Source organism: Herpailurus yagouaroundi, unplaced genomic scaffold (genome assembly GCF_014898765.1).
Source record: "Herpailurus yagouaroundi ecotype Mexico unplaced genomic scaffold, PumYag 191, whole genome shotgun sequence".
Taxonomy (NCBI): Eukaryota; Metazoa; Chordata; class Mammalia; order Carnivora; family Felidae; genus Herpailurus; species Herpailurus yagouaroundi.
Window position 1 is genome coordinate 10,224,376 of NW_024412422.1, and position 26,353 is coordinate 10,250,728.

The 26,353-nt window shown below is 47.5% G+C and overlaps 1 protein-coding gene across 3 annotated transcripts in view; it reads right to left on the bottom strand.

Annotated features, from left to right (window-relative positions):
- Positions 1–26,353, bottom strand: part of RPH3A (rabphilin 3A) — a 278,148-nt gene that overhangs the window by 102,997 nt on the left and 148,798 nt on the right. The window contains exon 1 of one of the 3 annotated variants that reach the window (XM_040443833.1): positions 86–211. The exons of the other annotated variants lie outside the window; for them this stretch is intronic. The gene's annotated coding sequence lies outside the window, so the exon portion shown is untranslated. Of the gene's footprint in view, positions 1–85; positions 212–26,353 lie in introns of those variants that run through there. 3 annotated transcript variants of the gene reach the window in all.

Sequence of the window (26,353 nt, forward strand, 5' to 3'; positions counted from 1 at the left end):
ACCGAGCCGCCCTCCCACCCGTGATTTATGTGTGAGGTGCCCGGAGAAAGAAAGGTGGGAAGCCAGGAGGAGAGGTTGGGCGCACCAGAGATCCCCGCTGGTCGAACCGGCAATCAGGAGATTGGCGATCAGCACCGCGGACAGCGCTAAGATGCGGCGGGCGGCGGAGGGATGGGCGGGAAGCGAACCCTCAGGCGGCGAAGTTAAGTTATTGGATGGTTAGAGCGGAGAAGGGGGAGTAGTGGGAGGCGGGAGGACGGGACTTCTCGACATCACCACACACGCCCCCAGACCTTCATTGCTCCTCTCTGCCGGAAAGAGTTTGACCCCAGTGTGGGAGCCTCCACGTGGTTTTTACCCCCAAAAACTCAGCCCAGCTGACCTGTCCTCACCCACATTACTTCAGATTTCTGACCTGCATCTTGAATGCCTCAGAATGCAGAGCATGAAAGGCTTAGCAAATGTACATTTCTAAGGGGATTAGTTGAAAACGCATTTGACAGATTTCTGGGAACCAGTTCTAGCCCCCATACAACCCTGGGAAAGTCATTTAATGTCTCTAAGTTCCAACTGTAAAATGAGGATATGACTACCCAATTTTCCTAAACATAAAAAGCAACATGAAGAACATCAAAGTTGTGGGCTGCTAGGATCCCATAATCCATAAACTGTCCTACAACTCAAATGTCTTGACAGAGGGAGAAAGGATGTGCCCAGGATGTGCCAAGCCTCACCTTTCAGCATGTGGTGTGAGCGGGATGAACTTGGGAGATTATAGGAGGTCTAAATCATGCAACTGAGCCTCCCCCAAGACCCATCCACAACAGATCTGAAGTGAAATCCAGAAACAAGAAAATAAAATCATTAGAAGGAGAAATACAGGGGCACCTGGGTGGCTCAGTCGGTTGAGTTTCCTACTCTTGATTTCAACTCGGATCATGACCTCGAGCCCCACATCAGGCTCTGCACTGACAGCTCAGAGCCTACTTGGGATTCTTTCTCTCTCTGCATCTTCCCTGCTCTCTCTCTCAAAATAAATAAACACACAAAAAATTATATTAAAAAGGAGAAATATACAGAGAAAAATTTATTCCCATAGCTTCCAGTGTTCCAGATCTCAAGGGCCCTATTCCTGCTTACTACGGGAAAAGGAAAGGCTATCTCAAGCAGATAGCCTTTGCTGTTTAGAACAGTGAAGTGAAGAAGAACCCTCTCTACTGGGGACCCTTCTAAAGTGTCCCACTCAGATGGACCAGACTGAACTACCACATTTGTCACTTAATGCTCCCCTTGAAAAGTAAGGCTTAAAATGTCAGAGTTTTAGAGATCATTTAGAGCTTCACTTTATAGATGATCATGATCATAATGATCACAATGATGGTGATGATGATGATGGTGGTGATGATTATAGTGGCAGCGGTAGCAACGGCAGCTATCATTTATTAAGAACGGACGATGCACCAGTCATTCTGCTACAAAGTTCACATGTATCATCTCCTTCAATCCTCACCATGACCCCTTTGAGGGTATTATTACTCCCACTTTAAAGATGAGGAAACTGAGCATCAAGAAATTAAGTCCCTTGCATAAGGTTACACAGTTTAAGTGGCAGACACAGAATCCAAACCCAGAGTTGTATGATTCCAAAGCCCATGCTGCAAAATGACTCTCTCACAGTCAAGTTCAAATACATTCTATGGTTTTTTTGGCAGGATCTCACTGAATCTTTGCTGGGAATACCCGATGACACAAGTTCAATCCCCTCACTTTACACATGGGGAAAGTGAGGACCAGGGAGAGGCAGGGAGTTGCTCAGACACAAAGAGCTAGGAAGTTGCAGAGATGGGTCTGGAACTTAGGCCTTTCAGGTACCAGGGCCTATGTTCCAGAACCTAGGACAGCGCCCGGCACATAGTAGGCCCTCAATAAACATCTGAAGAGTGATCCAAAAAGATGGGGATTAAAGTCACACAGGACACTGGTGGTAGAATCAGGACCCAATATTTCCCAGGTCTTTTGGCTCCTGGTCCCAAGGAATAGTCTACCCTACCTCACAGCTTCCTTGGGGATTAGGTACATATTCTGAAGGGTCTGTCTCTAATTCAGATCTCTCTGAGGAAATGAAAATAGCTACACCTGCTAAATTCTTAGACACCTACTGTGCACTATGCTAAGCACTTTACACTTTACACTCCAGCTTACACAAGTGCGTGAGGTGAGTGCTATTTATTTATTATCCATTTTAAGATGAAAAGACTGAGGCTCAAGCAGGTGGAATGAAACCCCAAAGCTCACAGTTAGACAGTGGAAGAGGCAGGGTTGCAATCCTAGGTCTGTCTGACTTCAAGGCTTGTGTTTGTGCCACTCTGTTAGTTTTTTTTCCTCAAACTGGGCCCCCTGGAGGCCCCCGATAGAGTGAAAAGGAGGCCTGAGTTGCCCCCCACATACATCCTGGTTTCAACTAGAGCAGCTGTGCTTTTAAGTATTTTGCATACTGGGCACCTGCCCAAGCCTTCACTGAAACACAGGGCTTTGCAGCAAATTTTAAAAACGATAATATGGTTGAAACCAGAGCTCTGCACCTTTCCTGATGACCACGCCATCTAGGAACTAGCCCCACCTTCTCTGGGGATTTTGCCCCAGCCTCCGCGCTGCGCTGGTCACCATCTCTAAACCCTTATTCTGTTCTGGGAGCTCCTGGAGAGCTCTTAGTTCAAAGAACCAGCTGCTGCTGTAAAAGTTCCGACAGATCTGCAGCAGGGAGGTACCTCGAAACCAGACAGCTCAAGGCTCAGCCCAGCCAGGCTCTGATCCCTTCACAAATGGAGCACTGCCATGCAATTTCTCAGGGTCCCAGATTGAGCAAGCTGTCCCATCCTGTCCTTGCTCTGCTGGGGCCAGAGGCAGCCCCCCAAGCCTCTCAGTCACCCCCAGGGGGGGATGGGCAATGATGGTGATGGTGACAACTATAACCACAAAAGCTACGCACTATGTTTTGGGAGATTCATGGGCACCACCCAGGTTGTTCATGCTCACGACAAGCCTAGGGGTTAGGATGGTTATAGTTTTATTTCCATTTGACAAGTGAGAACACTAAGATTTGGATGCCCAAAGCAACTAGCTTGAGGCCACTTCCTTCAGAAGTGGAATTGGGATTTGAACAGAGGCCCTTGGAGCTTATAACTATTATGCTACATGGCGTCCCTAATTATAATGATCTCTCCCATTTATTTGTGGTGTTTATTCTTCACCCAGCGACATGCTTTATCACTCCAACACCATCCATCACTTAGTACAGTGAAGCTTTACCCATCTTAGAGATGAGGAAATTCGACACAGAGAGGTCAGGTGACCTGCCCGAGGTAACACAGCTAGGAGGAGGGGGAGGCTCAGGGTGTGAATCTAAGTACTTTCAGGCCCCAGTGTGATGTACTGTCTCCCGGCAAGACGGGTACTGAGCGGGAGGGCAACCACTGCTCCCATTTTACTTGGCAAGTGGGGCAAAATAATGCCCCCCCAAAATGTCCACGTCCTAATCCTCAGAAGCGGTGAGTATGTTGCCTTATGAGGCAAACGAGACTCTACAGGTATGATTAAGTTAAGGATCTTGAGACGGACAGATTATCCCGGGTCATCTGGGTGGATACAATGTGATCACAAGAACCCTCATAAGGTAAAAAGGGAGGAGGAGGGTGGGGGCGATATTGGAGTGTAGGATTGAGAGAGAGAGAGAGAGAGGGAGAGCGGTGAAGGTGGTATAATGCTGGCCTTGACGTTGGAGGAAGGGGCCACAAGCCAAGGAACGAGGACAGCCTCTACAAGCTGGAAAAGGCAAGGAAACAGATCCACGCCCCGTCCCGCCCCACCCGAGCCTCCAAAAAGAGCACAGCCCTTCCCACACGTTGATTTCAGGACTTCTGACATCTGGAGCTATAAGATAATAAATCTGTGTTGTTTTAAGCCACTTGGTTTGTTGCCACCTTTACAGCAGCCACAGGGAACCAATAAGGCCTGTCTGCCAGAGGGATCTACGATGAGAAGTCCACAGCAAGCAGCCTTAGGAATCACGACTGGGCCAGAGGACCCAGTGCTTCACTCGTAACACAGCCGTTCTAAACAATACGGTGTGCGCGCATGTATGTGTGTGTGTGTCTGCGTGTGCACACGCATCTGCACACATGTGCACACGGATGGAGGCCCTACAACAGAAAGGACTCGACCTCAGGGCGCCAGCCCGACTGCCAGGCTCTGTCGCCGGATGGCACTACCGGGGCACGCGGCGCTTTATTCACTCCCTCCTTCTCTTTGTGAGCCCCTGGGGAAATGCCATCACCAGGAACACAAAAGGGAAGAAATGTCACAGGGCAGCTTTCCAGGAGCACAACTCACCACCAGGGATCAGTCAAAGACAAAACAAGTGAATGGAAGAGAGAGACAGGAGAGCAAGAAGTGAGAGAGAGAATTGCTGGGTCCCTGAGACCAGCCTATGTCCCCCGACAGACCCCTTCCCACCGAGAAAAGAGGCAAGTCTTGGGGAAGTGCATTAGCCCCCTTAGGAGAAAATAGGGTAATTACGGAGACGATACTGTAGGACTTGGCCAGGCAAGCTTTTATGACAAGTCAACAAGTATTACTTATTAATCAGTCAGTTCGGTGTCACCAGCAAGGTACCGCGAGGGGTGAAAGAAGCCTGGGTTTGCCTTCCGGTGCTCTGAGCTTGATTCTTGGCTCTCCCACTCACCGGCTGTGTGCCCTTGGGCACGTCGGCTGCACGCTCTGTGCCTCAGTTTCCTCAACGGTAAGATGGAACTATGATACCTTCCTCACCCACTTACCAGCATGGGCAGGACGTTTCGTTGAGCTAACGGACACAAACGAGTGTCCCTTTCTTCCTCAACGAGTCTAGTTAAGCATCCAGCCCGAATTACCATAGGTGCTGGAGAAAGGGCATTGGCAGAGACAGAATGATCGAACGGTTACAAGGGTGAGGCTGCCTAGCTTCCAGGCTGGCTCCACTACATACACACTGTGGCCTGGAGGAAGTTGCTAAACCTCTCTGTGCCTCAGTGTCCCCATCTGTAAAGTGGGGGATCATAACTGTACCTCCTCACATGGTTGTCATTGGGATCCCATGAGAAAATATACGTAGAAGCACTTAGAATGGTGCCTGGGATATGGGAAGCCCTATGTGTATCATTTTTATTTATTACTTTCATTATTGGGATGATTATTATTGACGAGATGCATTTTCCAAAGGGTGATACACGTTGGACTGAAATGCAAAAGATGATGTTAGGTGATATGAGGATATGTATTTTTTTAAGGTTTGAACGTTACGTTTTTATTTTTTTTAAGTCTACTTATTTTATATTTTGAGAGAGAGAGAGCAGGGGAGGGGCAGAGAGAGAGGGAGAGAGAGAGAATCTCAAGCAGGCTCCATGCTGTCAGCATAGAGCCCAATGCGGGGTTTGAACTCATGAACCATAAGATCATGGCCTGAGCATGGGGCGCCTGGGTGGCTCAGTCAGTTAAGTGTCCGACTTTGGCTCAGGTCATGATCTCACAGTATGTGAATTCGAGCCCCACAGGGGGCTCACTGCTGTCCTGCCAGCACAGAGCCTGCTTTGGATCCTCTGCCCCCCTCTCTCTGCCCCTCCCCTGCTCATTCTCTCTCTCTCTCAAAATAAATAAATAAACTTAAAAAAAAAAGAGTTGGACGCTTTTAAACTTAAAAAAAAAAAAGAGTTGGACGCTTAACCGACTGAGCCACCCAGGTGCCCTGTTACATATGTATTTTAAGGTGCATTAGAAAAATATTGTATTTCCATTTCCAGTAGCAACATAATGTTTTCTGGTAAACAAATGTACTTAAGTTGATATAGCACAGGGCAAAACTAAGTTGGCTTTTCTCTTTTCTTTCCAGCACGTTGATGGCATTATCTGCCCTGAAATCAGCCCTCTAGGTGTGCTGGGTTCACCTGCCTCCCCTCCCCTTAGTGACTGCATCTCTCAGGGGGCAGCTGTAGTTATTCCAATAAATCCAGAAGCAAAGTCTTATGCCAAGAAAATAAGGGAAGAATTTACTATCTTCCCTTCCCCAGGTCCCCTCCAGAATCTGCTTCTGGTCTATAAGGAAGAAATAACTAACACTTGCTGAAGGGCAACCCTTCAATTCAACCCTCAATTCAACAGTTGCTGAAGTGTGTCCCTCACCTGAGCTCCTGCAATACAGCTAACCCTCTCCCCGGGTCCAGCCCACGTAACTGGCCCTCCCATCACACTGGATATTCCGAGAACCGGCTCAGTCTTGTGCATCTCTGAGCTCTCGGGGCCCAGAACTGCCTTGATGTCTGATCAATGCTGAATAAGTAAATCACCAGAACTATTGATGCCTATTTCTCTCACCTTACTGTAATCTCGGGCAGGGGGAATGTGACCAGCCGAAACCGCGTGCGTAGTTACAAACGGACTATGCCAGCGGTTCACGGGATCCCGCAAGGAGTCCCGTGTCTTCGAAACGAACAACTTTACGAAGACCTGGGCCAGGTCATCATCCCAGATGATCAGCTCCAGAGTTGCTGGCCACAGGGAGAGAGCTGAGCAAGCTGGGAGAGGCTGGGAAACCTGCCTGGGTAAGATTTGAGCTGGTCGCATTTGGGCAAGTGGGGAAAGGAGTAGAGAGAGGAAAAGCTGCTTGAGAAAAAAGCTTGGGCATCCGGACACCCGTCAAGGCATTAAGGATGGAGGAGGCTAACGTTTGATGGGTGAATCTACATTTCCAAACGTAGCTTTAAAAGCTGTGACGAAAAAGGAATGAGTCCAGAATGAGGGGGTGGTAGGCACGTGACTAGAGGAGGCGAGGTCAGGAGACGCAGAGCTATTTCCTGTTAGGTCTTTCAAAGCACTCCTCCAAGAAGACCCTCCGGCTTTTCCCTGCAATGAACAAACCAGATTCCTCAATTCGGTTGCCCATCTGTCAACATCTCCTGATCATGGGCTAGTGGTGGGAGGGAGCAGAGTGAGAGCTGGCCCCTCATTTAGTGGCTGAGCTACTCACCAAGCTCCTAGCAGAATGGTTGAAAGGGAGTTGGCTTTGAGCCTCACCTCTTCTACTCACTGGCTGTGTGACCTTGGGCAAGTCACTACACCTCTCTGAGCCTTAGCATCCTCATCTGTAAAATGGGATAAGAGTAATACCGACATCATTAGTTTATGGGATCATTCAATGAGATAAAACATGTAAAAGGCTTGATATAGTCTTTAAAGTGCCTGGCACAGGGGCGCCTGGGTGGCGCAGTCGGTTAAGCGTCCGACTTCAGCCAGGTCACGATCTCGCGGTCCGTGAGTTCGAGCCCCGCGTCGGGCTCTGGGCTGATGGCTCAGAGCCTGGAACCTGTTTCCGATTCTGTGTCTCCCTCTCTCTCTGCCCCTCCCCCGTTCATGCTCTGTCTCTCTCTGTCCCAAAAATAAATAAATGTTGAAAAAAAATTAAAAAAAAAAAATAAATAAAGTGCCTGGCACATAGGAAGTGCTCAACACATCAGTTGCTGTTGTTACTTTATTATTATTTTTTAAGTTTATTTATTCATTTTGAGAGAGACAGAGAGAGCAAGTGAGGGAGGGGCAGAGAGAGAGAGAGAGAGAGAGAGAGAGAGAGAATCCCAAGCAGGCTCCAAACTGCCAGCGTGGAGCCTGATGCGGGGCTTGAACCCACAAAACGCGAGATCGTGACCTGAGCTGAAACCGAGAGTCAGACACTCAACCGACTGAGCCACCCAGACGTCCCTATTACTTTATTATTATTAATCATCGTCATTATCATCATTCATTCGTTTTTTATCATTACTGTTTGCCAGATGCTGGGGATACTCTGAAATGAGTAAGACTCCACCCCTCCACACAGGCCAATGGGAGGGAGAAGAAAGAGACCCCCAAATGATAAAAGAGAGTGGCGACCACTATAAGAGAGCCACGAGAAGCATGCCGTGGGGAAGACACATATATTTGCGATGCGAGTGTGGTGTGGAGAGGAGGAACAAGGCTACCTCTGCGGGAGGTAGAGGGAGACCTCGGGAAGTGGGTGGGTGGAGGGTGGCAGGGGGCACGCCGCGTGCCCAACCTCTCATTGCCCCGAGTGTTTTTCCCTCCCTACTCCAGCCCTTGCTCCAACATCTGGGGACCATCTTTCCTCCAAGGAGATTTCTCAACATCACACTTACATAATCCTAACATGACACGACAGATATCCAGCAGGCTTGAAAAAAGAGAGGCTAGCTCTCCCCACGAATCTCATTTGGCTAAGCAGGCAAGGCAGTGAAAAGTGGCATAGAAATGGCGGGGGACCAGCTTGCAGGCAGCAGACTAGTGGTCAGATTAGCTGGCGGGTAGAAGTAAATTGTCACAGCCTACCCAGAGGGTGACGTAGTCCTACATGGCCAAAACCTTAACAATTATATACGCTTAACCATCTGACCCATTAGACTCTCTTGAGGAATTTAACCGAAGGAAATAATTACATGTGTAGACAAAGATTGACATCATGGCGTCACTTATAATAGTAATAGACTGGAAACAACGTGGATGGCCAGGAATAGGAGGGTCATTTAAATAAACTGTGGCACAGTCCGTATTAGCAGAAGCGAAACAGCCCCATGCTGTCAGAGTCTTGATGCAACCCTGAAAAGATGTAATCTCCGTATTTAAAAAAACCTACAAAATTGTATATGTAGTTTGAGCCCACTAATACACAGGGTCCCTGGGAAGACAGAAATGCAGGAAAGACCCTTCTGCATGCACATCCTATCCCTCCTTCAAAGTCATTCATTTAGTCACTCAACAAACATAAGCTAAGGATGGACTTACATGCCACATGCTAGGGATACAGAAGGACGCAAATGTGATATCATCCCTTCTTTGGCCAAGTTCACTTCCTTCAGGGAGATCTCTCTGATTATACCAGTCCAGACTGAGGTTCCTCTTTCTTGATCCCTGGTAGTCCCCCTAGAACTTATGAAGGATGATAGCAGCAATTTCCCAAGGCATCAGTTAACTTCCTTACATGCAGGATATTGTCTCATACTTACAGCATCCCTGGAGAGTAAATGCTAGGATTGATCTCCATTTCCCAGATGAGAAAACTGAGGCTCAGACAGAATAAAATACTTGTTCAGACTCACACATCACCACATGACCAAGCAGGGACTCAACACACGCCTGTCCGACACCAGACCCTACGCCCTTAATTAAGTGCCGTGTTCGTGCCAAACAAACACTTAAGGACTTGCTTGGGGCCGGCACAAGGCACCTGTCCGCGCTCCCAAGACCCTTTTCTGACTCCTCCTGACACAGCTGGACCCTCCTCTTCTCTGCCCCCAGTGCACATAATTCAGTCACCGTAACAGCCTGTCTCCTACCATGATCCCCAGTGTGGAGAGGGGGAGACCTCTGACCATCCTAAATTGCACGTCTAGTTACCATAAATGGTTCGTGCCAGTAGCAAATGGGATTCTCCAAGGAGCCCCATGCCTTCTGGATAGTGCTATCCATGCACAAGGTTAGAAGGACATAGACTAGACCATCATTCCAGAAGATGAGTGTCAGAATTGCTAGCTACAGCCTAACAGTTCCTAAGGACAGGGCACCCCATCTGTCTCTTATGTCCCTCACACAGGGTCTGGCACAGGATAAATACCAAATAAAAAGTGGCTACATGAATGAATGAATGAATGAATGAATGGAAAGGGGCACCATTTTTGCCAGCCATTTATCTCCTGGATGAAAGGTTCTTCCTCTGGGCTGGATGCCTACAGTTTGCTGAGTCTTATACCATCATTACCACACCCAGGAAACTGCAAAGAATTTGGGCAGATATTCAGGCCACGCGTGCACTCACGGCCCCTCTCATGGCCCCAACCACATGGAAGAGGAGTCTTGGAGAAGGAGATGAGGAGTGAAGGCTGCATATCCCCTGCCCGAGCTGATGCTTCTAAAGCTGCAGCCCCACTGCTCACTCAGACAGCAAACCCAGGAACCTCGCACCAGCCCTCTCGAGCACAGGAACCAAAGAGAAAAAGCCTCAGGGGACACAAGTCTGGCTGCATTTGAAAATGCCTACTGGTTTTTCCGGGAAACCAGATAAGTTCCAGAGGGTACTTTTCATGAGCATTTGTATGCCATTCTCAAGCTAACCTGGAGGGGCAGCAAAACAAGATCGTTTCTCCTCATCGACATATCCTGATAGACCCCTAATTCATTGCAGGAAAAGGAAGCAGAGCAGCCTCTCTCTCTTCCTGTAAAATGTTTATAAGGATAAAAGGGGATTGAAACACATGAAAGGGGGCCGCTGGATGGCTCAGTCGGCTAAGTGTCCGACTTTGGCTCAGGTCATGACCTCTCGGTTCGTGGGTTCGAGCTCCGTGTCAGGCTCTGCACTGGCAGTGATATTCTTTCTCTCCCTCTCTCTCTGCCCCTCCCTCGCTCTCTCAAAATAAATAATTTTTTTTTTTTAAACTTAAAAAAGGGGCGCCTGGGTGGCTCAGTCGGTTAAGCGTCCGACTTCAGCTCAGGTCACGATCTCACGGTCTGTGAGTTCGAGCCCCGCGTCAGGCTCTGGGCTGATGGCTCGGAGCCTGGAGCCTGCTTCCGATTCTGTGTCTCCCTCTCTCTCTGCCCCTCCCCCGTTCATGCTCTGTCTCTCTCTGTCTCAAAAATAAATAAACGTTAAAAAAAAAAAAAAACTTAAAAAAAAAAAAAAAGAAAGAAACCCGTGGAAGGACCCAGCACAGAGCTCAGCAGCTAGAAAGCAATTCAGCAAATGTCTGTTCCATCTGAAGGCAACAACAATCACCACGAACACGCCAATGTTATCCGGAAGAAATACCACTTTCCAGTCTAGCAGGATAACATTTATCAGCCCGTCCCTCTCAAAACACTAGAAAGAACGGATGCAGGACAAGAAAGTTTTGAAGGAAGAAGGGGGAAAATTAGGGATCGTGAGGGGTTTTCTCAGACATCAGGCCAAAGTGGTCCCCAAGAAGAGAAGATATGGGTACTGGACACACAGAAGGGAGTAAAAGGGATACAGACAAGGAATAAAAGAAGCAAAGACATAGTAAAGGAAGGTTGTGCTAATTTCACTGACGACCTCTGAGCACAGCGAACAACGTGAGATGCAGCGTCAGAAGACCTGGGCAATAACCAGCACGTATTTGGGGAGATCCTCAACGGGATCTCACGGAATCCAGCGTCCAGCCTCCCAGCCACCATCACCTCTCACCTGGACAACAGCAGTCGCCTCCGCCAGCGAATGCCATCTCTCTACAATACATTCGCTGCACGTGACCAGTGGTATAGCCCGAAAATCAAACCAGGACCTACCATCCCTTCCCTTGAAACCCTCTCTGGGCTCTCCCCATTGCACTTTTTTTTTTTAAAGGTTTTACCTAGCCCCCCTCTCCTCTTTTGCCCTGTCTCCTACCACCCTCCCTTTTCTCACTACGCTCCAGCCTCAGGCCTTTGCTCTGTTATCAAACACCTAAGCTTGTCTCACCTCAGGCCCTTTGCACCAGCCATTCCTTCTGCTGGACTGGACTTCCTCCTGTTCTTTGCACGGTGAGTTCTCTTTTTGTCATTCATGTCCTAGCTTAGGTCACCTCCTCAGAGAGGCCTTCTCTGATCACTTCTCTGATCAATGAGGCCTCGCTCGTTGCCTATCTTAGTTTTCTGCATAAGTCGCCACTTAATGGTTTACTATTTATTCAGAGAGATGGATAGAGTCTGTTTCTCTTACTACAACATAAGTTCCATGAGATCAGACACCTAATACTCTGGCACAGCCATATCCCAGGGCCTAGAGTAGTGTCTAATATACAACAGGCGCTCAACAAAAATTTATTGGATGGATGGGTGACAGATGTATCCAAAACCAAGATATGAAATTTAGCCAGACCTCATATGATATGGCAGATGTCCATCATAAGCCAAGTTTTCTCCGTGTCTCTGAGAGGCCCCAGGGTATTTCTTTGCTCTGCTTGCCTATCTCTTGACTCTTTCTTTCTTTTAAAGTACCCTTTTTACGGGCTCTGTGCTGACAGCTCAGAGCTGGGAGCCTGCTTCAGATTCTGTGTCTCCCTCTCTCTCTGCCCCTCCCCTGCTTGCACTCTCTCTGTCTCTGTCTTTCTCAAAAATAAGCATTAAAAAATTTTAAGACCCTTTTTATTTTGTAATGATATCAGATTTACAGAAAAGCTGAGTCCCCCATACCCTCTGTTCATCTTCTCCTAATGTTAACATCTTACATTACCATGGTACCTTTGTCGAAACTAAGAAATCAGCGTTGGTACAATACCGTTAACTGACTTCCTTTGGATTTCGCTAATAGCTTTTTTGGTTGCTCTAGGCTCTGACGTTGCCTGCAGCCATCACATCTCTTAGTGTCCTCCAATCTGTGACAGTTCCTCAGTCTTTCCTCGTTTCATGACCTTGACACTTTTGAGGAGTACTGGTCAGGTGTTTTGTGGAATGCCCCCAACCCCCCCCAGTTTGAGCTTGTCTGATAATTCTCAGGATTAGGCTGGAGTTGTGGATTTGGGGGGAAGACTCCCATGGAGGTGAATGCCCTTCTCATCACCTCCCATCGATGGGGGGGGGGGATGGGGAGGGAGTCCATAATGTCAACGTGACTAAGTCTCTTTTCCAGCCGCATTCTTCAGATTTGCAATGATCTGAGTCTTTCTGGCCAGCATGGCTGTCCCTCTACCATCTGAGCACAGGCTCTGTCACTCTGGATTCATCGGCTCAGCAGTGCCCCTGGGTGGGGGGCAGGGTCACACCAGACAAACAGAGAGAACCAGAGGGGCAGCAGGTTCTTTTGCGGGGGGGGGGGGGGGGGTTGGTTTCCTACAGCCGCTGTGACAAATTACCACCAACTGGATGGCCCGAACAACAGATCGACTCCCCTACGGCTCTGAAGGCTGGAAGTCCAAAATCAAGGTGTCGTGAGAGGGCCACGCTCTCTCTTGAAGGCCAGAGGGAAGAGTCTGCTCCATGCCTCGTTTCTAGCTTCTGGTGCCTGCCGACAGACCTTGGTAACCCTGGCCGGGTGCACTGCTCCCGACATCACATGGCCTCCCCCTATCTCTTCTGCCTCTGTATCTTCCTCTCTTCCTCCAGTAAGAACACCAGCATATTGGATTTAGGGCCCACCCACCCTAACCCAGTATGACCTCATCTTAACCTAACTAATTATATCTGCAAAGACCCTATTTCTAAATAAGGTTACGTTCTGAGGTTCCATGTGGGCACGAACTGGGTCGGGGGCGGGGGGGGGTGGTGGAAGCTAGTCAACCCGGCGCAGAGCGGGTACGATAGATAGGGAGGCAACGGTCAGGCTCTGAGTCCGAGCTCTTCGCTGACTAGCGGAGAGGAGCTGCCTTGGACAAATCCTCACCTCTCCTTCCTTACCTTTCCCATCTGTAAAATAGGAGAAGGTGGTGATAATATTGTTTGCAGAACAGGAATCAACTAAGCTGAGAACTATTACAGCACCTTTTAATCTATCACGTACTTCGTAACTACTTCATAACTACGAGGTATTGTCAGTGGAAGCCGTGAGAATGCCTTGCAGGCTTCCAGCTACAGGAAGCTTAATGAACCAAGGGCCCCAGATGCATCACTCTCACATCCATCCGTGCAAACGAGGCCACACTTCCCATGGGCCGCTCCCAGCCAATGACTGAGTGCAGCAGGGATACTAAACGAGGTCTGATCCGGGGGGAACAAGGCCCTCCTCTGGCAGCGGGAGGACTCCTGGCACCTTGCTGGAGCTTCCTGAGACTGCAGGGTGGTGGGGAGGCGGTCTAAGACACGCCCACCCAACCTTCCCTTCCTCTCCTCTTCACTCAGGGTCTGATGGCTCTCCAAGGCTTCCTGGTGCCCTTCCTATTTTCTCCCATAGATGTTTCCCCTAATTAAATCCTTGCACATTTAATCCCAGACGCCTGTTGGGAGGACCTGAACCAGTACATCATCCCAGAAATCATCGGTCGCCTTTGCCCAATCAGTACATTTATGCCTGCTCCTGATTACCCTTTGAGTAAATCACACACTCACCCCCATCGTTGATCTGTGAGGTCTGAGTGGAGCTGATGCCTCCCACTACTCCAGGGGCTGGTATATGCCCAAGCCTGACCAATCCTTCTATTGGATTGGCCACGAGGCCAGTGTTTGGTGCAGGGAAGGGCATGCGACTCGACGCAAGCTATTGGATCCCTATTAGAAACTTTGCTACTGCTTTTAGGAAGGAGGTGTATCTTTTCCAACGGGGCTGCTAAGCTGGTAGAATGTAAGTCTGGAGCTGCTGAAGAGCATCTTTGCCCCCCCGCCTCCAGCCTGAGACTGAAAATCTATGTATGCAAAAGAGAGAGGGATGTGAGAAATTGGTTCCTGATACCATTATCTTAGCACCTGGATCCAGCCATGCCTGAAGCTCTTACACTTATCCATAATGTATGTCAGTACATTCCCTTTTTTTTTTCTTTTAGCCTATTTGAGTTGAGTGTTCCAACTAAAAAAATTAAATCCATAATTTTCCCGACATGATTCTTCACAGTGAGGGGCAGAGATTGTGGCTTTGGGAGAAGAACTACAAAGTCAAGTAAACATCAAGGATGGACAAAATGGATTCTTTTAATTCAATGTGTGAACTACTTTCAGAGTGTCGGAAGGATTAAAGAGAAAAAAGAAACAACCAAAGAAGCATCAGTGGGAGCCAGTTTGGCTTTAGGCTGCTTTTTAAAGAAAGCCTCTCCACAATTAGGATTTCCAAATATAATCCCTCTCTCGTTCGACAGAACCCAGTACCTAGACAGCTACTTCTAAAAATAAGAGAAATAAAATCTGTTTTCTGATGAATCACAAACACATTTCATCTCTGGTTCTTCTTCTGTTTGGGAATGAAACTCAGAAGAAGGTGTTTCCCTTCTTTTAAAACATTAAAATTTGTGGGGATTTCTATCAATAAATTCGTTCTGCTCTTCACCCTAAACAGATTATTATTATTATTATTATTTTTTTTGCAAATGCTCCAATTTGGAGGGAAGGCTGATATCAGGCCCATAATATCAACCACTGTTGAGGCTGATCCTACATAGTGAAAAACATCTTGGCCAACCGTTTGCTTGGCAAGAGACAAGAACCCTAACAAAACCAAGACTCAAGAATCCTTTTTCTCTTAGCTAAACATAAGAGCACTCACCCAGCTGAGGGACTGTGAGCAGAGCTACAGAATTTAGCAAAACTGTGGCCTGTGAGGCATTTCTAATTCAAGGCTCAGTCTCTCTCCTTTGGAAATAAAAATACATAATAAACCATTAATGTTTAACTGCAGGCACCATTAATTAACATGAGGAGCCCAAACCTGACTATGCAATTAATTCCCCTTTGCTGAGTAAATGCAAATGGCAAATGGAAAGAAAGTCTGTCTCCTATCAGGACCCTTCTGCCCCTGTTTCAGATGCGTCTCCGTCCACGGCATGGTTTTGATGACAAAAAGGCAAAGGCACCTACATTTTCTTTAAATAGATTTCTGCCCTGGCTGCCTTGACAGCTAATGGCCAAAGGATGCTAACACACTGTGGCATCTGTGTTCACCAAATCAAGGAAGTTTTCCATCAACTGACTCGCTCCTTTATTCAGAGGAAAAGCAATCAGGCATGCAGAAGCAATGCTTACTAGGGGATTTGAACCTCTGAGCTGCACTGAGCAGATGCCCAGGGATGAAGAGGACTGAAATCAATAATAATAACAGCCTTAATGATCATAGCAACAGCAGCAGTGGTAATGGCTATTATTTACTGAACACCTTCTGCAAGCCTGGCTCAAAGTCACCATTTTATACGCATAATTTCGCCAAATTCTCGTAATTAACTCTAAGAAGTGGGTGCTAATGTTACTCTGCATAGCAACATGACTGCAGCAGATTGGTTGCCAACGTGGCCCTAATTCCTCCTTCCCCTGTACCCACAGCTTTTGCAATGTGACTTCACAATGCAAGGTGATTCTGCAGCTCTGTCCTTCAAGAGATGAAGTCCATTTCTCTGCTCCTGAAATCAGGCCGGCCTGTGTCTTGCTTTGGCCAACAGGATGCCAAGATTCTGGACTTCAAGGGGACCTTGCAACTTCTACCTCCTCTCTTGAACTCCTGCCCAATAACAAGCCCAAACTAGCCTGCTGGAAGATGAGACGCTTCATGAGACAGGCTCTCTTTACCCAGCCAGCTCCCAGAGACCCACAGCCCCTAAGCAAGCCCAGAAAGATTAATCAGGCTCTGTCCAACTTGGCATTTCCACCCAGGCATCCCACAGACTAGTGCGCAGTAATAAATGTTTATTGTTATGTGGCACTGAGGTTTTGCGGTTGTTTCTTATATATCATTACTGTAAAAATAGACTGATACAACAAGGAAACAAAGTCATGGAGAGATTAAAGTGACTTCCTAGGGGTGCTTGGGTGGCTCAGTCGGCTAAGCATCGACTCCATTTCTCACGGTTTGTGGGATCGAGCCCTGCATGGGCCTCCATGCTGACAGTGCGGAGCCTGCTTGGGACTCTCTATCTCCCTCTCTCTCTCTCTGCCCCTCCCCCACTCATTCTCCCTCTCTGTCTCTGTCTCTCTCTCTCTCTCTCTATCAAAACAAACTTTAAAAAAATAAAGTGACTTCCTAGCAAATTTCTTATCTCATAGTAGGTATTCAACAAATATTAGCTGAATGAGCAAATAAGTGAATAAATGAGTTAGAAACAAAGTCTAGGCCTGTCCGACAGGACAGTGTGAGAATTTGACTAATAGGCTAGACCAGAATGTACATTTCTATCCTAGGTGTGCTCTCTTTCAGAATCACCCAACACAGTACTGGCTCGATAAATGACCCTTTCCCTTCTTTTGTCTGCCACCCTTGATTTCTCCCCAACCAATTTAACTCAATCCCTGCCCTATTAGAAAGTCCATAGAGAAGAGGAAATGCAGTAAGTGAAAAAAAAAATGTGTTTGACACAATTATAATTCATTCCTGGAAAATGAATAGATTTCTGTTGAACCCTTCTCTGTTCTTATGTGTTCGCTATAGCTGGGTTCTGCCCACATGCCCCATGTTTAATCTCTATCTTTTAATTGGCAAGTTTAAACCATTTATATTTATTGTGATTACTGATCTATTTGAATTTCACTCTATCTCACTTTGCACTCTTTGTTTACCCTGCTTTTTGCATGGTTCTCACTCTGCCTTTCCTGGTGTTCTGTTTCTCCCAGTGCTAGTAGGGAGGTCTGTTAGAAGGTCTGGGGGAAACAATAAAGTATCCCCTAAACTAAGAAGGCACTTTCAGACTGGAAAATGAAGGAGGTGATGCCATATAGTTTACAGAGGTTTATTCAAGGTAACTTGCTGACAGAAGGGACAGGTTGGAGAATGATCCACAGCAGCTGCATAGCTATTCTCTGTAAAGTCTGGACCTTAGTCCACAGATTTATAGAGTGAGGGGACATGCAGAAGGGCTTGTAGTCAGATCAAAGGGTTCGCATGCACCCAACTGGCAGCTAACCTTTACTTAGATCTTGTGGTCCCACCTGTGCATCAGGATGGCAACTAACCTTTACTTAGACCTGTGCATCAGGAAGGGGCAAGGCTGTTGTCTCCAAGAGATTCATGGGAGGCCAAAACAAGTCTCCTCCAATCCCAGCCTTGGTGGGCATTTCTAAGGTATTAATCTCCACGGTGCCTGGAACACGTAGCCCCAAGAGAGGTCATCAAGCTAACGTGAACAAGATGGAGGGAGTCAGCACTTGTACAAAGCTGTATTTTCTTCCTATTCTTTCAGTGTTTGTCTTCCATTTTTCTAACATGCATATGTGACTTCGTCTAAAATGAATCCACTTCTCTACCCTCCTTCAAGGTAATACCTTAAAATAGTTTCATTCTAACCCCTGCCTACTGTCTTACACATCTTGCACTGTTTTTTCTCTGCCCCTCGAAGTAGTCACTGTATCCCCAGAACCCCGCACCTGGCACACTCTACAAATAGATACTTATCATTTACTTGTTCTGACCCCTTATACATACACTATATTCCCGGGGCACCCAGGTGGCTCAGTTGGTTAAGCCTCCGACTTCAGCTCAGGTCATGATCTCATGGTTCATGGGTTCGAGCCCCACATGGGCTCTGTGCTGACAGCTCAGAGCCTGGAGCCTGCTTTGGATTCTGTGTCTCCCTCTCTCTCTGCCCCTCCCCTGTTCACACTGTCTCTCTCTGTCTCTCAAAAATAAATACATGTAAAAAAATTTTTTTTAATTAAAAAAATTTTTTTTAATTAAAAAAAAAATATATATATATATACTGTATTTCTCATTCAACTCTATATTCTTCAAAGGATTTTCACTCTCATCAACCCAAACTCAGCAAGGTAAGCAGTGGAAATATTATGATCAGGATACAAGGCTGAGAAGCTCAGTGTCTTAGAAGGGTAACAAGCCAGAGAGAGGGAGCCCTAGAGGGGGAAGCCAGTTCTCCAGACTCTCAGCTCAGTGCTCTCAGAAGTCTCCAGGACATTGGCAGCTGAACCAGATTTAGTGTTCCCTCTCCACAAATATTTTGTGCACATATAATCATTGTAACACTTTTTATGCCAGTGACAGTCTGCAAACTTGTCTCTCATGCCCGAGAGAGTTCTCTGTTAGTTCCAAACTCTTGGCCCTTATTCAAATTTTTTTAATACAAAATATCTATTTATCTGTATCTCTAAATCTTTTGTATCTATCAAGACAGATTTTTTTCACAGCTTGTCTGTTTCCTTTCTCAGGCACTCCATTCCATATATATCTCTGCAGCCTTGCCCTTCCTGGTGCCTTTCTTTCAAAGCCGATGTGTTCCTTGATTTTCCTTCCCAGCAGCCTCAGCCATTCCCCGCCCGCCCCCCCCCCCCCCCCCCCGCCGTCTGCCCCCACCCCACCTCTCCTTTCACTGTGACCCGGTGGTGATGTGGACAATGAAATGTTTCCATCCACTGGTGCCAGGAAATGAAGGGGGATTCTGTGGGATGCTGAATATCAACTTTAATTAAAAAAAAAAAAAAACAAAACCAAAAACCAAAACAAAACAAAAAACCCACCCTATCTACCTGCTGTAAAGAGCTTTAATCTTTCTCTTCAGTGGATTGAAACACTTCAAAGTAGTGAATGAAAACTCATTTAATCTCTCCGTTCAAGTATGTTCCATCAGCCTATAGATTATTAAAAGAAAAAAAAAGACAGTGCTGAATGTGAGAAAAAAATAAATAAACTCAATTTGTGCTAGCAATCAAAATTTCAAAGCTGGGGTCAGGTCTCATAATGGAAAAGGAGAGGGAGCTCATTTTCACACCAGGGAACCAATTCCACTGTCATTATATTTTACTTCCTTTTGCTTCGGCAAAGCCCCGTCCCTCAACAAAAGGCCTTACTCATTATCTCCTCCCCGTTAGATTTCTGTACAAGCCTAGGAGAACGGTGTCCTAAATGACAGCAAGAGCTAACACTGATCGAGCACTTACCACGTGTCACCCGCTAATCTAAGGATCTGACATGTTATATAACCCGCTCGATGCCCTATGAGTCTATGCAGGGGGCACCTCCAGTGTTCCCACTTTCCAGATGAGGACACTGAGGCACAGAGAGGCAACCTACCTAAGGGGTGGAAGAGGCAGGATTTAAACCCAAGCACTCTGGCTCTGGCACTCCACGGCCTCTCATGGCCGTACCACTACTGTCCCTTGAGATAACTCACTGTCCGAGGTGTCCTGCTGCTCCTCATCCACCCTGCTCAGTAGACCCGGGCACATGGGAACTGACGTGTGCACATCGCAACTCTGGGCTCCCTTGTGCACTGGGTTCACCGGTGGAAGGTTCTGACAGGAGATCAGAGGATGAGGGAAAAAGAGACGTTGGGGTCTTTAGTCCCACGCCCCCTCCCTGCAGGGTCACCACCGGCCGGTCAATCCCCTTGGCCAAATGCCACACAGCCCTTGTCAGGTGGCCATCTGCACAACTTGCTATCTCAAGGTCCACAGAACTTTTCTCTCCCCTCGCCCCCTTCAAAATACTCCTGCTGGTTCAAGCTCCTGGCCTGATGTGCAATGTGGCACATTCCCTGAACCCTGCCTCCGTCCTTGTAAACAGGCCTTTCCTCCTCTGCAGACCCTCCGGGTTGAGTGCTCCTCTGTTCCTGCCAGGCCCCTGGCTGATTCGCCCGCCGAGGACAGTTCATCAGAGTTTCCTCAGACCATCACTTCACGGATGGCAAAGAGCGTCAGTCACCAGAGGGAGAAGGATTATTTAGTACCCTTACAAAATGGCCAGGGGTCCATCGGTACCTCTCCCGAGACGGAATGAAATCCTCCAAGTCGCTCTTTCTAGAACTATCTATGGAGTGCCTTCTAGATATTAGACACTGCCCGGGGGGATACACCTATGGGTGGGACAACCAGGGTCCTTCCTGGAGGAAGTGCAAACGTTACAGGGAGATTCAGGTCCAACCCAGAGCAAACGAGACACAGAACGGTACTGTGGCTGTGGACGGTGAGAGGGGGGAAGGGCTTCTGACCGAGAGGCCTGGGAAGATGAGCCACACTTAAACCTGAACAGGGAGAGGCCACGGCCACGCAGCAGGTGTGTGCGTTGGGAGCGTAGCGTTCCAGGGGAAACCGTGCTCTGGAAGGCGCAGAGGTGGGAAGGACGGCAAAGGTGGTGGGCATTTCGGACTGGGCGGGGGGGGTCCCGCTGTGGGGGGGGGGGGGCTCAGAAAAGCAGGGAAGGGGCATTTTCTTCATTGCGACAACCAGGAGGGCACTCGTGGCGTGCTGCGTCAAGGCTTCTGAGTGGCCGGAAGGGGCAGGACAGCCCCTCACCGTGAGGACTGCTCGGCCCTGAGCGGGAGCAGCTCCCTCCGGTGAAGTGGAGTCAGCAGCTACACCAGCCCTCCGCGGCCCTCCGAGAAGCCTGTCTACACCAGCCCGCGTCTGACAGGAGGTGCCACGGGCCTGGGAGATGGGAGGGAGAAGGGCTGAAGGGGGTTTGCCTCCCGCTTCTCTCAGGGGACAGCAGCAGAGAGAAGGAAAGGAGGACTGGGTGGCGGCAAGAGAGGAGATGTTCTTCTTTTAAATTTCAGAGCCAGAGAAGATCATTCTAGAAAGTAGCTGCCATGGCTCAGTCGGTTAAGCGTCCAATTCCTGATTTCGGCTCGGGCCACGGTCTCGTGGTTCGTGAGTTCGAGTCCCACACTGGGATTCTCTCGCTCCCTCTCTCTTACCCTCCCCTGCTCGTGCTCTCTCTCTTTCTCAAAATAAATACACTTACAAAGAAATCACTTGCAGAACAGTGCTTTTCAGACTCCAAGCCAAGACCCACCGTGAGAACTGCGTTTTACCTCCCAACCCGGTTCTCATCCACGCAGGCACACAGATGTGCGAGTGAAGCAAAAGTTGCAACACTCTTAGCCATCGGTGTGGTTCTGTCTTATTCTGTGCTGATTTCTACCCGCTAACTTGACCGGAACACTCCCTAAACAGATCTCACTTCTTGGTGTGAAAAACAATACTGAAGACACAGCCAGGGGAGAGTATTGTTTCTTACTGTCATTACTTATTTTTATTCTTTTTCTTTATTTTTATCGAAGTGGAGTTGACACGCGGCGTTACATTGGTTTCAGGTGTGCGACGTAGTCATGTGACGACGCCACACGTCATGCTCTGCTCACCTGTTGACAGACAGCTATTACTATCCCGTTGACTATATTCCCTACGCTGGCCTTTCATCCCCGGGACTTTTTCCTTCCATGCCTAGAAGCCTGTGTCTCCCTTCACCTATTTTGCCCGTTCGGCCGCCTCCTCCCCTCCGGCAACCACCGGTTTGTTCTCTGTCATTACGAGGGTTTTTTTTATTTATTTATTTTGGGGAGAGCGCAAGCGAGGGAGGGGCAGAGAGAGGGGGACAGAGGATTCCAAGCAGGTTCTGCACAGACAGCGGTGAGCCCAACGTGGGGCTTGAACTCATGAACCGCGAGATCATGACCCGAGCGGAAGGTGGATGCTCAACTGACCGAGCCACCCAGGCGCCCCTGTAATTACGAGAGTATTTTAAAGACAACAAATGTGATGACACATTGTGCTGACGAGCATGTGGGGAAATGAGCACTTTCATATACTATTAGTGGCAGCAAGAATTTATGGAATTCCAGTAGTGGGCCATTTGGCAGTCCTTACCAATATTTTAAATGCACAGGCCTCTGACGCAGCAATTTCACTTCCAGGAACTTCTTACATATTTATTCACACATGTGCCCAAAGATGGATGTGAGAGAATGCTCGCTGCACCGTTGTTTGTAGTGACACCAGGTGGCAAGCGACACAAACGTCCAATAGGACACTGATACAGTAACTTCTGGGACATCCTTACGGAATTCTAAGCAACCATGAAAATACATGAGGCAGGTTTGGAGGAACTACCATGGAAGAAGGTCCAAGATGTAGCACAGAGTTGAAAAAGCAAGGGGTATAGGCTGATAATTGTTGAGCTGAGTGATGAGTACAGAGGGATTTACTGTATTCTTCTCTCTACTTCTGTATATGTTTGAATTTTGCCGTGGTTAAAAAGGTAAAAAAGACAAGTGCCCAAACTATGTTCAACCTGCTACCGTTTGTGTTTAAGCCCATTTGCTTTAACAGACAGGAGGATCCACAAGAGACCGGAGGCAGCACGAGTCTCTGGAAAGAGACCTAGGGAACAGATGTGGGAGGGAGATTTTTAGCCTTATATGCGTTCTACTCTTTTACTTTATAGCCACAGGTACCTTTTATCTATGTGTGTCTGTGTAAGTAAAAAGAAGACAAAAATAAAACTGATTTACTAACCTCAACAAGGATAAACACCATGCTACCTGAACCCAAAATAATCCAGGATTTCATCTGAAAATCAAACAGGCGAATTCACGACACAGCTCGTACTCCTAACCCTGACCCCCCGCCCCCCCCACTACTCCCCACCGCATCACGACCTTTGGGGGTTTCCTGGGCAAACGGCTCAAAAATGGAACCCAAGTGTTTCCACCCAAGTGTTGTCTCCTTGAATTGATTCGGAGAAAAGATGGGTCCACGGGGGACCCTGATTACACCCAGATTATAACCGGAAATGATTTCAAGTTTAACTTGTTCGGTTCCCTCACTTTCAGAATGCCAGATGACGATACAGCCATCCCATTTCTCAGTATCTACCTGAGAGAAGAGGCCTGAACCGGGGTCTTCACCCCAGCATGGTTTATAACAGGGAAAAACTAAAAACAGCCTAGATGCTCATCAATAAGAAAATGGCTGTGTAATGACACATCTGTATCATGGAATACGCTTATGGACTGAATGTTTGTGTCCTCCCCACCCCCCACCCCTCTAACCCTACCGAATTCACAGTCCGGAGGCCTGACCCCCAATGTGATGGTATTAGGACAAAGGCTAAGGGAGGTAATTAGGTTTAGATGAGGTCATGAGGGCCCCCATGCTGGGATCAGTGGCTTTGTAAGAGTGTTCTTTCTTTGTTTGTTCTCCATTCTCATTTTCCCTTTCTTCCCCTCTCTCTTCCTTCCCCCCACCCCTACCCCCACTGTGAGGACACAGAGAGAAGTCAGAAAGAGGGCCTCACCCAGAACCAAAACAGCTGGCACCTTGATCTTGGCCTTCCTAGTCTCCAGAACTGTGAGATATAAATGCCTGCTATTTAAGCTACCCAGTCTATGGGCATTTTGTGATGGAAACTCAAGCTGACTCATAGAAATAGCATGAAGCTATTTAAAAATGTAAGAATCAGGGCACCTGGGTGGCTCAGCCGGTTAAGCATTTGACTTCAGCTCAGGTCATGATTTTGCAGTCCATGAGTTCAAGCCCCGCGTCGGGCTCTGTGCTGACAGCTCAGAGCCTGGAGCCTGCTTCGGATTCTGTGTCTCCCTCTCTCTCTGCCATCCTCCCCACCGCCCCCACTCATGCTCGTGCTCTCTCTTGCTCTCTCTCTCTCTCTCAAAAATAAATAAACATTTAAAAATTGTTTTTAAATATGTACCGACTCGGAAAGAACTCTTAGACACCTTCGGGTGGAAAAAGCAAGTTGTGTTTATGATGTTATAGGATCATACATTTATGTGAAACACACATTCGTATAATAATATATGTAATACAATACACAAATGCACAGAAAATTATCTGGAGACGTAAACGTCTAACAAATGACGGGATACTTCAGGACCACAGAGGAGTCACGGTCAAAGGGGATACTAGCTTTGTCAATTCTTATTTTTTATAAAAAGCTATTTCCGTATTACTTGCGTAATTAAAAACTATTTCGGAACATACCCCTTCCAAGTGTTCAGAGAGGATGGCCTAACCGCAGGCCACACAGCTGGTCAACTCCAGGGCTAATTCTAGAATCCAAGTTGTAAAATCTGCCTGGCAACCTGAGAGTTTTCGTTCCACTGTTAAGCTCTCCGTCTTAATTTTGAAACCAGCAAAAATTACAATCTGCTCAAGAGAGAATAGGGCAGGACTCGCATCCCACCAGACACCAATGAGGAGATAATGTTTTTATGCACTAAACGTAACATGGTTAGATCTCAACAAGGTTAGCTAAGACAATTAATTTCAAAGCTTTACCACTGACAGCAATACACAAATTAGCTTCCGCATCAGCTTTGGGAAACTAATTTCATTACAATGAAGAATTCAGAAGGGCGTTCTGATGCCTTTTTAAAAAGTGAGATGAAACTTCAAAGTGAGAGGAAACTATTTTCTAGAGCAACTTTATAATTATGCCACAAAGACAATATTTACCTCAAAACCCAACACCCAGTAGGGATAAGATAGAAGGAGGAAAGAAGCCTCAAAGAAATGTCAGCTTGAAATCTGCAAGAGACATTTATGAAAGAAAAAACAAAGATTAAAAGTCCCAGCAAGTTTAGTATAAATTATAGCAAGGGCTAGCAATTATTTATTCAGTCAAAAAATAACTGAGTACTGACCGGACCAAGCTCTGTTCTAGGCACTGGGGAGACAGCAGTAAACTAGATGCACAAAAATCCTGCCTTCATGGAACGGATATCCTAGCAATAAACCTAAGTGTTACAATAATCTGGGCAGGTGAATAGGGAGTATCAGGGCAGGAGGTTTTGATGTGAAATACACTGAGTGGTTGGTTGGGGGGGGGGGGTCTCACTGAGAAGGTGACATTGGAGCAAACACCTGAAAGAGGCAAAACAGCGAGCCCAGCAGATATCTGAGGGTAGTTTGTTCCAGGCAGAGGGAGTGGCAAATGCAAAGGTCCTGAGGTAGGGACATAGCTGGTATATGCTTAAGGAGCAGCAGAAGGCTAATATGGCTGAAGCCGAAAGAGCAAGGGGCAAATCTCAGGAGGCAAGATGAGAGAGGAAGCCAGGAGTCAGCTGGTGTGGGGCACCGTAGGCCGTTGTAATGACCTGGGCTTTTACCAAGAGAGATGGGAGCCACAGAAGAGTTTAGAGAGCAAACATGACATGCGCTCACACAGTACTGGGTAGTTGGATGGGGAGCGAGGGAAGAGGTGGAAAGACCAGTTAGGAGGCCACTGTAGTAATGCAGGGAGAAATGGTTCGTGGAGTATTTTCTGTGAGCTGGGGACTTCACAGACCGTATCTTCCGGTTTTATATGTCTTCATTGAGCTATAATGCACATGCCACACAATTCATCATTTTCAAGTGTACAATTCAGTTGTTTTTTTTTTAACACATTCACAGACATATTCAGTTGTGCGACCATCAACACTCTCTAATTCCCGAGCATTTTCATCAACCCAGAAACAACCCTGTGCCCATTAGGAGTCACCCCCCCATTCCTCCTCCCCCACCGCTACCTCTGGAAACCACTGATCTACTTTCTGTCCCTACGGATTTGCTGATTTTGGACCTTTCATAGAAACGGGATCACACAACATGTGGTCTGTCATCTCTGGCTTTTTCCACCCAGCAACACGTTTTCAAGGCTCCTCTGTGCATTCCTTCCTAGGGCTGAAGAATACTACAGGATGTTATTAAATCCCCCACAAAAGCCCTACGAGGACGGTACCATCATCATCACGCCCACTCTTCAGACAGGGAAGGTGCAGCCCAGAGAGGTCCAGTAAGTTGTACAAGGGCAGCCAGCAGAGGGGACGGTCCATCACTGACCTCAGAAGTCTGGCTCTGAGACTCGCCCACCTGACCACTTTGTTAACCGCCTTTCCGAACGAATGGCGGACCTCAGTCAGGCTCCTCATTAGAC